General features: G+C 46.2%; 1 protein-coding gene across 5 annotated transcripts in view; it reads left to right on the top strand.

Annotated features, from left to right (window-relative positions):
• The first annotated feature begins 2,274 nt into the window (after positions 1 to 2,274).
• Phf20 (PHD finger protein 20) overlaps positions 2,275 to 13,585 on the top strand; it is a 108,940-nt gene continuing 97,629 nt past the window's right edge. Inside the window, exons 1-2 of one of the 5 annotated variants that reach the window (XM_006235404.5) lie at positions 2,284 to 2,431; positions 6,718 to 6,832. The gene's annotated coding sequence lies outside the window, so the exon portion shown is untranslated. Of the gene's footprint in view, positions 2,732 to 6,717; positions 6,844 to 13,585 lie in introns of all 5 variants that reach the window. The other 4 variants (XM_008762342.4, NM_001107795.1, XM_017591785.3 and 1 more) reach the window with 4 other exon arrangements.

Genomic DNA, 13,585 nt, shown 5'->3' on the forward strand with positions numbered 1-13,585 from the left:
CATGTCAGAAGAGGGCATCAGATCCCATTACAGATGGTTGTGAGCCACCATGTGGCTGCTGGGAATTGAACTCAGGACCTCTGGAAGAGCAGTCAGTGCCCTTAACCACTGAGCCATCTCTTCAGTCTGGTGGTGCGCACTCTTTTTTTTTTTTTTTTTCTTTTTTCTTTTTTTCGGAGCTGGGGTCCGAACCCAGGGCCTTGCGCTTCCTAGGCAAGCGCTCTACCACTGAGCTAAATCCCCAACCCCATGGTGTACACTCTTAATCCTAGCTCTTGGGAGCAGAGGCAGGTGGATCTCTGAGGTCTAAGACAGTCAGAGCTACACAGAGAAACCTTGTTCCGAAAAACCAAAATAAGTAAATAAGTACAGAAGGACCCTGGCATCCAGAAGTAGGAGAGAATGATTCATGCAACTTGTATTCTGACTTACACATGAGTCTTCTAAGCATGCATGTGCGCACACACATACACGCAACATTAAAATAAATAAATACATGCAATAAGATATAGGCTCTTTCTATGTAACCCTGGCGGGACTGGAACTCACTCTATAGAACAGGCTGGCCTCCAACTCATAGAAGTAATGTCTGCCTCTGCCTCCAGAGTACTTTTTTAAAGGCCTGTGTCACCACACCCAGCCAATTATAGACAATTCAGAAAAGAGGAACTGACAGAAAAGAGCTGGGCATGGTTGCAAGTCCAACAATTGGAAGGCTGAGGGGACAGGCTGTGCTCAGGAGACCTTGTTTAAAAAAGAAAGGGGCCGGGGGTGGTGTCCTCTGTGAAGAATTCCTGATAAGAAAACCAGCTAGGCCTCCGGAGTCAGATTGCTGAAAAGAGTGAGTGTGGAGAGTTTGGAATGTTGCAAGTCTCAGAGCTGGTTTCTCTTGGGTTCTCTAAAGAGCCCATCTGTGGGTCAGATCTAGGATCCTGATATAAGAGAAACCTTGAACTGTATAGTTAGTAAACAAAGCCCTATTCTCCAACAATGGAAGGGCTAGGAATGCTACCACACAGCTTCTAAGCCCTCCTGCTGAGATTACCCCACTTTAACTATTTACTTAATGTTTCTACTAATGTATTTTTGTTTTTGTTTTGATTCTTTTGAGAGAGGGTTTCTTTACATAGCCCTAGCTGTCGTAGAATTTACTATGTATGGGATTAAAGGAGTCACCACACCTGGCCTCTACTAATGTGTATTTTTAAAAATGCCTTGGTTTATAGCTTTGCTTTGTTTCTATAAAACTCCATGAAACTACCTCCATGAAGTAGGGTAATTTAAATCTGTATTTTTCCAGGGTATGAAAATTTACACTTTGGTTGCACAAATTATCTCTTAATCCCTTTGTTTGAAGAGCTATGTTTTTTTTTTGTGGACAATAACTTTAATCTCAGTATGACAGGGGCAGAAATGTACAGCACTGTGAGTTCAAGGCTAACTTGTTCTACTTACTGAGTTCCAGACTAGACAAGGATACATATTGAGACTGTTTCAAAAGAAAAAGAAAAACAAAAACAAGAAAAACGTCAGAAAGTGTGGTTAGATGAGCAAAGGCATAGGTGCGGATGGATAGATTGATTGACCAGTTAAGTAGTGTAGGGACATGTTGTGATTAGAGTTATAATTTAAGAAGTGAAAGTTCGGTTGCTTCCAGTGTCAAATCAAATCATGATCTCCTCAGTAAATAGCAATGTTATCACCTCTCGTTGGCACTTACTAAGTCCCACTGGGAAAACCTCTCTTTTGTTGAGGTTGCATCTTGGACCTTTGTCCCTAGAGACAAAAATACAGCTCTTTTTCTTCTCAGCCTCCGTTGGAATCCTTTTCTAGGGATGAGAGAGCAAAGACAGGTGAGAAGGTTCAGATGAGGACTTGAAAGAGGCAGAGCACAGAGGGTGAACTGGATGTGTGAGAATGAGAAAGCCTGGTGACAATCGATCTTGAAGACTTAGCTCTTCATCTGGAGAAGGGAAGAAGTCGATATGAGAAGCCCTTGCGTGTGAAGAGCGGATTGGAAGAGGGAAAGTAATGATCTGTAAAGACTACGATCTTCCTGGAGAGTGGTGACAGAGGGGGTAGAGGGAGGTGGGTGACTTCCAGACGCATTTAGAAGGAGAATTAAGAAGGCAGATGGACAGTATCCAGGCCCCTGCTTCTGGTGACCTCAGCGGTCACGGGTGAGTGCGGACTTGGTGTTCCCGCTTCAGGGAGATGGGCGTGGCTTGCTCGCGCTGTCGCCCTGGTGACCGGGCGGGGCGGGGCCCGGGGCGGGGCTGTGGAGCGGCTGCGTCACTCGGTGGTGGAGATGGTGCGTGTGTGTGGGGGGCGGGGGATACGCTGGGCGCGTCCCCGGGGTCACGTGGTGCGCAGCGCGCACAGTCCTTCTGTCGGTTGGTCTGGAGCGGCGCAGCAGGAGCGGGGCCGTGAGGTGAGCTCGTGGCGAGGCGCGGCGACGCGAAGCAGCTGGTTGGGGCCGTGTCGGGAGCAGGCCCCGTGCCGCGCGCGCGCTGTGCGGGCGGGACCGGGGACGGACGCCCTGGCCACTGCGGGACCCTGGCTCAGTCCTGTTCTCCGACTGGCCCCCGGATCACCCAGCCCCGGAGGGAGGCCCGGGGACCGCTGCTGAGAGCGTGGCGGGCGTGCGAGCGCCGCCCAATCACTGCGGCTACCCGCGGGAATGACGGCCTCCCAGGCCAATCAGCGCGGTCCGAGGGGGCTGGGCCGCGAGGTGCGGGCCCGGGGCGCGGAACGGGGCTGTGGGGGTGGGGAGGGGTGCGGAGGCTGCACCCCCTGCTTAGCCCGCGAGATAGGGGGAGGCCTACGCTGCTGCCTCTGCTGCGGGAACGGGTTTTCGTGTAGTGCCTTTCTTATCCTGCTCTGGGAAGCACACCCTTTCCTCAAGACCCTGTATATGGGAGTGTCCCCTTTCTCTGTAGTTTGGAAAATCTGGGCGTCCTCCCCTTCCTTAAACTCAAGTCTTGGGATTTTTCTCTGAATTTCTAGCCGTCCCTAAAAACGAACTGAAGTCATACTCTTTTCTTTGCTCCCCCATACTGAGGGAACACTCCCATATTCAAACCTAATTAAGTTCTCCCCTTTCAGTTTGGGGTTCAGTCCGTTGATAGGTTCTTCAGAAGTCAGGTCATTAACCAAAGTTATAAAATACTTTATTACATTCCATAACTCTGAGGAGGAGTTCTTTCCAGGCCTCAGATCTGGTATGTTTTCAGAAGTTAGTGAATTTGGGGGTCAGTCCTTCAGTCTGGAATGCGCATCCCTTTCAAGTTCTTCTCCAAATCCTGATGCTTGTGGCACATAGTTTTCAGTTTCACTATAGGGGATTCACTGACTTGTCCTTAAGTCTGTCCTTGGGGCTTCACTTTTTCACGTGTTCTTCAACCTAATTTGTGTCTGGGGGGTGGGGGAGGGACTTGTTTTCCTACCTGAGAGAATCTTTAAGGTTTGAGATGCACCTCTCTTTGCAGGAAACATACCACCCTCGGGGTGCTGCAAGTGCTCTGGGCACACCTTTCTCCTGAATCCTTTCATTCCTAGATATGGTCAATCTTGAGCATTCCCCCACCTACCCATTTCCCCACATCATCCTTTTTTTTTTCCTAGTTGAAAAAACGTATTTATTTATTGTCGTGTGCCATAACGCACATGTGGTGATCACAGGCCAAGTTGCAGGAAGTTATTCCTCTGCTTCCACTTCGCGGGTCTTAGGGATCAAACTCGGTCATTCTTGGCTGCGTGCTTGCTGAACCATCTAGCTAGCCAGCCTTCCTCCTGTGGGACCAGTGCTGTGTAGCTATCTGGGAACCTACCATGCAGTCCCGGTGGCCTATGATCCTCCTGCCCTAGTGGCCTGGGTGCTGAGATTATTGGTGCTCTTTCCTTTTTCCTTCCCTCCTGTCTGTCTGTCTGTCTGTCTTCCTTCCTTCCTTCCTTCCTTCCTTCCTTCCTTCCTTCCTTCCTTCCTTCCTTTTTCTTCCTAGCTTTTCTGCCATTCAAGATAGTTCCAGTCTTCTGTTTCCTTCCCTCTTTGGAACCACATTCTCCTTATGTGCCCTCCCAGGCTCTGTCGTGTACCCTTTGGTCTTCCTTCCTCTGTTGAGTACATATCTGCAAAACACTTTCTGTGGCCTCTTCTTTTTTTTTTTTCCCCCTCAGGGAAGTTCTTACTGTTACCCCAACCCTGAGCCTTTCTTCCCTTTCGTTCACATGGCTTTTGTTGTGAGTATTGTCTCACTGGGTAGTTCAGGTAATCCTGGAACTTAGTAGGTAGCTCAGATTGGCTTTGAACCCTTCTGCCTCTGCCTTCCAAGTGCTAGGGCACAGGTAAGAACTTCCATGCCTGGCTCACATCACATGCCTTTTTTATATATAGCTTATTTTTCTGCAAACAGGAATCCTTTTGGTTCAGTCTGTCCAGAGGTTTTCCTAGTTTCTGGTTCCTGTTGGACAGTGTTCTGTTTATTTAGTGATGATAGTGACTCTCCTCCATCATCCTCTTGTTTGGAGGGGGCCACAAGACTAGGACTCCTGACTTATTCTGGAGTGAAAATGGGGAGGAATCCCCTAGTAATTTTTGATTATTCTTGGAACTTTTTTTTTTTTTTTTTTTTGGTTCTTTTTTTTCGAAGCTGGGGACCGAACCCAGGGCCTTGTGCTTCCTAGGTAAGCGCTCTACCACTGAGCTAAATCCCCAACCCCTTCTTGGAACTTTTAATCCTCTGGTGCTTTACTTTGTAAGTTTCTGGCGAAGCCTTCCATAGTTTTTGTGAGTCTGATCTCCGCAATTGTGGCAGGAGGACTGTGGTAAACTTGAGGACTGCCTGGCCACCACGATGAGTTCTAGGCTAGCTAGGAATACATCTCAATCTGCTTGGTTGGTTCTAAGGCTCTTAGGTTCTGTTCCTCCCTACACATCCTCCTTCCCTTCCTTTTCCTTTTTCCTTTTTTACATTTTTATTTTTATTTTTTGAGTCAGGGTTACTCTGTGTAGCCCTGGCACCCTGGCTGTCCTGGCTCCGTATACCAGGTTGGCCTCAAACTCAGAGATCCACTTCCTCTGCCTTCTGAGTGCTGGGATTAAAGGCCCATCACTGCTGACTCCCTTTAATCTCCCTGTTCTCTGGGTGAGGGCTTCAGAGACTTTTCTAGTCATGTATGCTTTCTAGACCATAAACTACCTTCCATTAGTTCAAGAAAAGAAGTCATTTTGGCTCAAAGATGTAGCTCAGTGGTGGAGTACTTGGCCTAGCATGTGTGGAGGGCCTGGGCTTGGTCCTCAGCTTGAAAAACTGTTGCAGCCAGGTGTGGTGGAGTACAGTTTCCATCTCAGCACTCAGGAGACAGGCAGGTGGGCTCTGTGTGACTTCCTTGTTCCTGGTCAGCCAGGGCTACATAGACAAACTCTGCCTCAAAAACCAAACATCTAAAAACCCCCAAACAAACAAATCCGCACCTAGGGTATCTTGCTTCTTAGAAGCCTACTGAGGTAGGTTCTCTAACATTTCTCTCCCCTCTAGATTTTAAAAGCTCCGTGCTTTTCAGGCCTTGCCCCTGATTCATTTCTCCACAGCTGGAGTTTCAAGTGCTTAGGGGATAATGACTCCTCTGACATTTCTTCCTTCGGGAAGTACTTGAATGTGCAGCTGCAGGAGGCCTGAGGGGGAGGGGGGGAGGGAGTTTGGATCTGGGAAGCTATTCCAGTAGGACAGGGCAGGAATACAGCATCTCAAGACCAAGTTCTGAATCTCATTTAGAAGCTGGACATTTGCCAGGCACCTGCTTCCTTGGGATGCTGGGGGATTTAATGGTACCCACGGGAGCCTGCAGGAACTAATGGGACTTGTGGGGAAGCGCTCCGAACTTAGTGTGAAAACTTGAATAAAATTGTTCATTATTGTGTTTTTGGAACAGCTTAGCTGCCTCTCATTTTTTGTTCACTAAAGTCCTAGAACTTAGTTGTGTAATTTCAAAGGGAAATAAATCTCGTGTTCATTAGTAGTAAGTACTACATTTCTTTAAAACATGGAGGTCTGCCTGAGTAGTGCCTAATAAAATATGGTCTGCTGAAGTGAATAACTACTTTGTCTCTTTTTGTGGCCGTTTCTGCTTCATCTGTATAGTGCTGTAAGTACACCTTTGAAGGGCCCTACACTCTAGCTTCTCATCCTGGAATGTGCGTTCGAATTACCGGCCTGTCTCCTTAAAATGCTCACTCTGGTTTGGTAGGTGGAAGATGGGGTCTGAGTACATAGCATCCTAGTTTTTTGGTGATGTTAAGATTAAGGGGTACACACCACATTTCCATAGACAGCTGGAGAGCGCTCAGTGAAGACAGAAAACCAATCTTTAGCCAAATGCTGGGGGTTATTTACCATTTCCCTTTGTTCAACATCCTCTTTTTTTTTTTTTCCTTGAGACAGGGTTTATAGCTCTGGCTGTCCTGGAACTTATAGATCCAGGTTGAACTCAGATGTCTACCTCTTAAGTACTGGGATTAAAGGCATGGACCACCATTGCCAGCCCGACATCTATCTCTTGAAGCTGTACAAGTCCATTTTCTTCATATAGGCTCTCTTCAGTTACCTATGTAGCTTGAACATACACGTTTTATGCTTCAGTCCTTTGAGTGCTAAAATGCTGGGATTACAGATTTGCACCACTAAGCCCAATCAATTTCTTTTTCCCTTCCTTTTTTAGTTAAAAGAGAGAGGAACAAAGGACTTCCATTTTGTGTTGCGTCACATGCTTGCCCGATGCCCACAGAGCTCACAAGAGGGGGTTGGATTCCTTGGAACTGAAGTTGCAGTTCATCGTGAGTTGCTTGTGGGTGCTGGGAATTGAACTGGGGTCCTTTGCAAGAGTGGCCAGTACTTTTAACCCATGAGCCATTTCTCCAGACTTGCTCCAATTTCCCCCTTCCCCATGTTCTGATTCTATAGTTGCCACAGTTCCTAGCTAACCTTTAGCTTTTAAACCATCTACAAAATATACTGGTTTTTCTGTATATTGCTAGGTTTAACTGTTTAAATATATGTGCTTTTAATGTGAACTTTGGAGGGGGTGGTAGGCTGAGGTTTGAACTGTTTGTCTTCTAAGCTTCTATATCTTAAGCCTTGATGGCTAAATTTTGACATAAAATCATTCCAGTAAGTACTGCTTAGCTAGCTTGTTTCTGATTTCTCTTGTTACTGTGAGAAAGGAGTCAAGATATTGTACATGGAGCCACTGGAGTTTTTAGAGCTCTTTAAATAGACTCGGTGAAGGCCAGGCTGAAGCTAGGTGCTTGTTCTTGAGTAGAAACTGCTGCTGGTTCATCAGTTAAATGCTCTAGGAGGCAGTCCCGGTGAGCTGCCGACACCCATTGTAGTAATCTCTTGTATTTTAGGGGATATTTCTTTCATATATATATATTTATATATATATTTTTTTTGTTCTTTTTTTCGGAGCTGGGGACTGAACCCAGGGCCTTGCGCTTCCTAGGTAAGCGCTCTACCACTGAGCTAAATCCCCAGCCCCTCTTTTATATTTTTAAGCTAGGTTCTTTTATGAGTAGCCTAGATTGGCCTTGAACTCCTGTTCCTACTGCCTCTTCATTCCAAGTGCTAGGATTCTAGGCATGTGCTACTAAAGCCCAGCTCTCAGTGGTTTTTTTCCATTCTGAATCTCTTGAATCATTAGTACGTTAGTATCTGTTTCTCTGTTAGCTTTCCTGGCCCTCTTCCAATGTGATCCTGTTCCAGGCCCTGATCAGGACCAACCTGAATGACTAGGCTGTTCTGTGTCCCTGATCTTCCCCCAGCCCCTCCACTTCTCACAGGAATGTCAGATTATCTTCAGTGATAGATTTGATCTGGATCTGGCAGTGGTCCCAGCAAATCACTTCCTGCTCTTAGGACCTCATTCTCCCCAGCTGAGCAGTTGATTACTTCAAAGTCCACCCTCATGGACTCTGTAGGGACCTTGTTTAGAAACCCAGTTGCTTGCAGAGTGTCTAGTAGCAGGTCTGATTCCTTCACATGCTTCAGTGGGCAGAATGCCCCTGGTTTTCTTGTCCCAAGCCACTTCTGCTGGCGCACTCTCCTTCCTAGCCAAGTAGCCAGCTTGTCTTCACACCCAGGATCAACGTTCTTCTGCTGTGTGTGCTCTGTCAGTCCTGGCTGTGCTTCATTCAGAAGTACCTGCGTTAGAAGTCACACTTCTCCATTCAGTGTTAGCCACCTCTGCATCACTAAGATCCCTGCGCTGTTTGTTTTCAGGCTGTATGTTGTATATAACCATATTTTTTTGTAAATGCTTTTTTCTTTTTTCTTTTTTTAAAGATTTATTTATTATATATAAGAACACTGTAGCTGTCTTCAGACACACCAGAAGAGGGCATTGGATCTTATTACAGATGGTTTTGAGCCACCATGTGGATGCTGGGAATTGAACTCAGGACCTCTGGAAGAGTAGTCAGTGCTCTTAACCGCTGAGCCATCTCTCCAGCCCAAATGCTTTTTTTCTTAAGATTTATTTATTTATTGTATAAGTACACTGTAGCTGTCTTTTTTTTTTTTTTGGTTCTTTTTTTCGGAGCTGGGGACTGAACCCAGGGCCTTGCGCTTCCTAGGTAAGCGCTCTACCACTGAGCTAAATCCCCAGCCCCCACACTCAGCCTTTTAATTTATTACTATTTGTGTGTGTGTGTGTGTGTGTGTGTGTGAGACATGTTTGCATTTTTGGAAGCCCAAGATTCTTTCTGAATCCCTTCACCCCTTTATAGTCATATATCTATTCATTTTGAGGGTTTACTATGGAGACCATACTAGCCTGAGATTCACAGACATCTTATACATCCATCTTATACGGTAACCCCCACCCTCTCAACCCACCTGTCTCACTGTGTAGCTCGTGCTGGTCTGGAACTTGGCTGTGTGAGACCGAGCTGACTTGCAACTCAGTAAAATGAACTTCCTCCACCTCCTTAGTGCTGTGACTAAGGGGTCTGACACCACACTTAGCTCCAGTTCCACCTTTAAAAGTCAAATTTATGTAACGTTTTTACCTTTTCCCATCTTGTTTATTCTTTATTTTTCAAGTTTACTTAATTAAAATTTTGCTTTGTATGTGTACTTCATGCATGCAGTGCCCTGTGACGCCAGAAGAGGGCGTTGGCTCCTCTGGAACCAGAGTTGCAGACAGCAGTGAGCTGTTTGTTATGTGGGGGCAGGATTGAACTGGGTCCTCTGGAAGAGCAGCCAGTGAGCCAGGCTGTTAACTGCTGAACCATTGCTCAGCTCTCTCCATCTTACTTCTTGATATCTCTCACTGAACCCCATCTCTCCAATTTGGTTAGATTAGTTGGTCTTTGCTGGGTTTGGGTTACAAGTGAGTGCTCTGGTTTTTCTACTAGTGCAATGAGGATTTTATCCACGGAGCAATCTTTCTAGCTCCTTTCCCCCTTGCTTTGCTTTGCTTTACGTCCTTTTTGAAAACAGGATCTCCCTGTGTAGATCAGGTTGGCTTCAGACATGTGCGAATCATCCAGTCTCTGCCTCCTGAGTGCTGAGATTACAGGCGTGTACTATCATGCCTGGGTCCCTACCTCCTCCCTCACTTTTTCCCTTCTTTTTTTTTTTTTTTTTTTTTTTTTGGTTCTTTTTTTTCCTAGGTAAGCGCTCTACCACTGAGCTAAATCCCCAGCCCCTTTTCCCTTCTTTTAATTAACAGGGCAAGTCGCATGACATTTTAAAGGTGAAAGGCAGTTTGCAGCCAGATGGAGTGCTTAGAAATCTAGCACTTAGACGGTGGAAAACAGGTGAACCAAGTGTTCAGAGTCTTCCTAGGTTAGGGGAGACTGTCTCAAACCACAAAACGCAGTTTGCTTTGTTTTAAGACTCGGGATAAGGGGTTGGGGATTTAGCTCAGCGGTAGAGCGCTTGCCTAGCGAGCGCAAGGCCCTGGGCCCTGGGTTCGGTCCCCAGCTCTGAAAAAAAAAAAAAAAAGACTCGGGATAAGTGGGTAGTGGTGGCGGCGCCTGACTTAAGTCCCAGCACTCAGGAGACAGGTAGGTGTATCTGTGAGTTGTCAGCCTGTTCCACAGTGCTGTGTGTTTGCCTGCGTGTATGTCTGTGCACCATGTGTATGCAGTGCCCATGGAGGCCAGAAGAGAGTGTTGGGTCTCCTGGAACTGCAGTTACAGAAGGTTGTGTTGCCATGAGGGTGCTGGGACTTTAATCCAGGTCCTCTGGAAGAGCACAGGAACGACACTGGCTCTGGCTCTCCAGCTCTTTTGTTTTTATTTTATTTGTTGGAGATGGGTTTTGCTGTGTAACTCTGGCTGCTGTGGAATCTTCCTGCCTCTGCCTTCAGAGTACTGGGATCACACTCAGTTTTGATAGATTACATTACAAGTTTAGAGAAAGGGGAGGAGCTGCCCTTGGACTACTTCCCTGGGACTGGACTGCCCCATAGGTTGCACTAACAATGAGGTAACAACCCAGATCAAACCCTTTACTTGTAATAACGTTAATGGCTTTGCTGGATCATTGCCTAGGTCTCTCCAGTTGGACCATGGTTATTTGGCCAAATAATGGAATTAATGAGCTTTCAGAACTCTTGTAAAGATTGTTAAAAGTCTGGTATTAGTCACCGAGTGTAAATAGGATGCTTATGGGAAAGGGAGGTGGTGCTTGAGTCAGTGGTCTTTGGGGAAGGAAGCCGTGGTGCAGTTTGGGAAAAGAGTTTAAAATGAGGCCTTTGTTCGATGAAGGAACATAACCCAAGGGATTGGGCCAGCTGCTAGGTCTTAGGTGAGTGTGTTTTCCTTTTGTCTCTTTCCCAGTAGGATCCTGTGATTTTTTGAGGTTTCTTTCCCACTTGAAGGTCTGTATCTTTAATCCCACCACACCTTTAATCCTAGCACTTGGGAGGAGGCAGGAACATCTCTGAGTTTGAGGCCAGTCCGTTCTGTATATCAAGTTCCAGGCCAGCTCGGGCTGCAGAGTGACCCTGCCTCAAAAAGAGTGGTGTGTGTGTCTACAACCAGGTGGGTCATCTTACCCTTCTTGCTTCTGTAGGTGCACAGAAATACTAGGTTATGGAAGTGTGGGAACTGCAGTCCTGCTGTCCTTCCCAGGAGCTGGGGTTACAGACATGCTAGCATGCCTGACCCTTCACTTTCAAAAAGAAAGCATAGCAGCCCCATAGATCTGTAGTATTATAGGTATGCCAGAGACCACTTTTGAGGGTTTGGGTTTTGGTTTTATGACACAGGATCTCAGTAGCTCAGGCCTTAGGTTTGCTATGTAGCTGAGGATGACCTTGAACTTTTTTTTTTTAAGATATTCATTTATTATATATAAGTACACTGTAGCTGTCCTCAGAGGCACCAGAAGAGGGCATCGGATCTCTTTACAGATGGTTGTGAGCCACCATGTGGTTGCTGGGAATTGAACTCAGGACCTCTGGAAGAGCAGTCGGGGCTCTTAACCACTGAGCCATCTCTCCAGCCCGACCTTGAACTTCTAATTCTCCTGCCTCTGCCTCTGCCTCCTAAGCCTTTGGATCATAGGCATGTACTGCCAAGCCCTGCCATTAGGCCTTTTTATTTTTTATTTTTTTTTCTTTTTTCTTTTTTTCGGAGCTGGGGACCGAACCCAGGGCCTTGCGTTTGCTAGGCAAGCGCTCTACCACTGAGCTAAATCCCCAACCCCTTAGTTTTAAGTTTTTTTTTTTTTTTTTTTTAAAGATTTATTTATTTATCATATATAAGTGCACCATCCATAGCTGTCTTCACCAGAAGAGGGCATCAGATCTCATTACAGATGGTTGTGAGCCACCATGTGGTTGCTGGGATTTGAACTCAGGACCTCTGGCAGAGCAATCAGTGCTCTTAACCACTGAGCCATCTCTCCAGCCCTAGTTTTAAGTTTTAATTATTACATTTTTATTTATGTATGTAGGAGGGCACTCATGACACAGCTTGGGGTGCAGAGGGCGAGGTAGCATCCTTTACTTTTGTCGTGTGGGTCGCTAGATTTGAACCTCAGTCCTCTAGACAAGGATCCAGTGCCCTTAATCATGGAGTCATCTTAGCCCCCAAGGTGTAATAATTTTAGCTATACTATTGTATGTACTCTAGGCATGTAGCCTTGCGTGTGTGATGGCGCTGCTTTAGCTTCCAGAGTAGTTGGCAGTGTTGTTGTCTACACCACACCCTGCTCAAATCTGTATGTATGTACACATTAATATCCACAATATATATGTGTATGGTGTGTTTTGATCATAGGTCATATCTATCCTAACCCCCACCTCCAGTCCCTTCTGGCTTCAACTCTGATTTTAAATGACACATAATTAGAATTAGTGCCACCCATGTCTGCATGGGCATGGCACCATCCACGATAGCATGGGCATATCCTTGAAAGTGACTCTCCCTCTTCAGGGCTATCATCTGCCCGTAGCCCCTCAGCTGCGGGTAAGGACTCCTGAGTCCCTGTCTGTACTTGAGTTCTGGCTAGTTTGATCTTATGTAAGTCTCCTGTAGGTGACCACAGCTGCTGTGGCTTCATGTGTGCATCGACCATGGCCTGTCCACTGGACAGCAGCTCCCGGTTGCCCTCCCATCCTCTGGCTCTTACTCTTTCCATCCTCCTCCAAGATGGTCCCTTGAGAGCAGAGGAGGATGCTAACGATGACCCATGGAGGGATAGGCACTCACTGTCATTGACTCTGGGCTTTATCTGTACTGAGTCTTGGAATCAACCACTGCCAAAGAGAAGCTTGCCTGCAGGGTTGAAAACAGCACAGATCTGTGGGTAGAAACATAAATGTCTAGGAGCTGTTTGATCACATATATGACCACTTAGAACAATAAACACTAGGTACCCCCAGGCCATAAACCACCCCAGCCATGGGCATGACCTGGTTTCCAGTATCACAAGGCCTTGTTTATAAAAGCTGGCAGATGTAGTTGCTTGAAGCCATGCTTCTCAGGATTTTAGCTTTTCTGCCTAACTAGGAGCCAGAGGTAAGGTTCTTGGTTTTGGCCTTTTCCTTTCTTTGTGGGTCACTGGTGCCTGTTTGTTGGGAATGAAATATTTGTCAAGGATTTGGTATGTGGCAAAACTGAACAAATGTTAGTTATTTCCTGGACTTACTAGTCAAGGTAGGTCAGGAATAAAAGTTAATATTTAAAGCATAAGAGAACTACTTTTCTATTAAATAATGTGTTTTTAACATTCTATAAGCAACAAAAAGGCTTTTTTGGGGGGTGGGGGGGGACTTGATTGTTTTCCTAAGACTTTGAGGAAGAGCACAGATAAGCAGGTTGTGGTGGCTGGTGCCCACAATCCAGATAGTTAGGAGGTTGACTCAGGAGGTTTCAGGAACTAACCTGGGCTACAGAGTGAAACTTTGTCTCAATAAAAGGAAACAGGGTAGGAGTGGGAAGTCTATAAAACCCACTCCAAGTTTGGTGCCTCACGCCTATACTCCCAGTATAGAAGTCAGAGGCAGGTAGATTTCTGAGTTCAAGACCAGCCAGGGGCACATAGTGAGCCCTGTCTGAAAAAAACAAAACAAA

Source organism: Rattus norvegicus, chromosome 3, assembly GCF_036323735.1.
Source record: "Rattus norvegicus strain BN/NHsdMcwi chromosome 3, GRCr8, whole genome shotgun sequence".
Lineage (NCBI taxonomy): Eukaryota > Metazoa > Chordata > Mammalia > Rodentia > Muridae > Rattus > Rattus norvegicus.